General features: G+C 36.5%; 1 protein-coding gene across 8 annotated transcripts in view; it reads left to right on the plus strand.

Annotated features, from left to right (window-relative positions):
• LOC106521125 (serine/threonine-protein kinase BRSK2) overlaps positions 1 to 2,000 on the plus strand; it is a gene marked incomplete at both ends in the record, with an annotated part of 23,838 nt that overhangs the window by 8,208 nt on the left and 13,630 nt on the right.

Below are 2,000 nucleotides of genomic sequence, written 5' to 3' on the forward strand. Positions count from 1 at the left end.
GTGTGTGTGTGTGTGTGTGTGTGTGTGTGTGTGTGTGTGTGTGTGTGTGTGTGTCAGATTCTGTCCATCTTTTCACCTCCTTCACTTCCTTCCTAACCTGTGGCAGCAGGATGTGGACTCACCTTTAGTTCTTTAACTCTTTTCATTTTTATCTTTAGATTCTTTATGTTTCTGAGAGAAAAGTGAAACTGACAAACTGAAGTCTGACTAAAAACAACAGCTTTAAAGAAAGAAAACCTGATGTTTCAGCTGATTAGTGGCTCAGATTTTATAGAAGAAAACAGTTTTTTATGGTAACTTTATGCTTCTTCTGCCTTACTATTGTTTAATATTCATTTCTATAAAACCAGAGATTTGAGGGAACAAATATTAGGCTGAACTGTCTCCTCTCTGTCACTGCAGGTGGAGTTTAGCTGTTTCTGCATCTTAAGGATGAAGTCACAAAGTTTGACTCTTTAATGGTTCATTAACTTTTTTTAGATTGAAAAGTTTCTAGTTTTAAAGTTGAGGCTGTCTCTGCTTGTTTTGTATTATTTAACAAATCCAGCTGGGACTGGAGTCAAACTAATGATTCATTAAGAGATCAGTAACCACTGCAGACGTTTCTGATCCGTTCTGCCTGATTAAAGTTTCTGCAGATTTAAAAAAAACAGTTTTATTCACAGTTTGACAGACTTGAGGTTATGACCTCACTCTGGAGTATCTGTAAACATGACAGGTCACATTGTGCTAAATATAAACAATTAAAAAAGGATTATTATTAGTGATTAAACAGTCAATATGTGGCTAGACAGATTTTTTCATCATATTAGAATCAAAGCAATGATAATAAAAACGTATTTAGATGTATGTTTCATGTAAAAATACCTGTAATAATAAAAACTTTTACTCATTAGAAAAAAGAAAAGATGATAAACTGTAAGGCTGCTCTGAAGAATAAACTAACTGGAAAACAGCTCAAAACTCTTCCTACCTGCTTCAAAATGTAGATAAACAACAAGAATTAAACACAACATGTGGTTCAGTCCAGCTGAGCTGCAGCAGAGTGCTCCTCATCCTCRGGGTTAGTTCTGTGCAAAAGTCTTAGTCAGAAATAATTACCTTAGATGAATCTGTACACCAGATTTAAACACATTTTAAAACCTCTTTTTACATCTTAAGGTTTGTTTAAAACAGCTTCTGAAACACTTTTCTGTAAAACCTTTGACTGAGAAGAAATGATAAATATGGAAGTCCCTGCAGGACTTTATTGTTGCAACGTTGACTTACATTTGTTCTCTTAAGTATTTAAAATCCAAATAAAAWGTTTTAAGTTGGCGAGATTCATGAGAAGCCTGAGGCCTGAAGTTAGTTTCTGATTTGATGTTCAGTTCTGAAGCTTCCATCAGCAACATGTTGTTGTTCACATGTTCCTGTAGTGTTGTTCACATGTTGTTGAAATGTTGTTCACATGTTGCTGAAGTGTTGTTCCCGTGTTGCTGAAGTGCTGTTCACATGTTGTTGAAGTGTTGTTCACATGTTGCTGAATTCTTGTTCACTTGTTCCTGTAGTGTTGTTCACATGTTGCTGAAGTGTTGTTCACATGTTGCTGAAGTGTTGTTCACGTGTTGCTGAATTCTTGTTCACTTGTTCCTGTAGTGTTGTTCACGTGTTCCTGTAGTGTTGTTCACATGTTGCTGAAGTGTTGTTCACATGTTGCTGAAGTGTTGTTCACATGTTGCTGAAGTGTTGTTCACGTGTTGCTGAATTCTTGTTCACTTGTTCCTGTAGTGTTGTTCACGTGTTCCTGTAGTGTTGTTCACATGTTGCTGAAGTGTTGTTCACATGTAGCTGAAGTGTTGTTCACGTGTTGTTGAAGTGTTATTCACATGTTGCTGAAGTGTTGTTCACATGTTGCTGAAGTGTTCTTCACATGTTGCTGAAGTGGTCTTCACATGTTGCTGAATTCTTGTTCACGTGTTGCTGAAGTGTTCTTCACATGTTGCTGAAGTGTTGTTCAC

The sequence above is a fragment of the Austrofundulus limnaeus genome, unplaced genomic scaffold (assembly GCF_001266775.1).
Source record: "Austrofundulus limnaeus strain Quisiro unplaced genomic scaffold, Austrofundulus_limnaeus-1.0 Scaffold103, whole genome shotgun sequence".
Classification (NCBI taxonomy): Eukaryota; Metazoa; Chordata; class Actinopteri; order Cyprinodontiformes; family Rivulidae; genus Austrofundulus; species Austrofundulus limnaeus.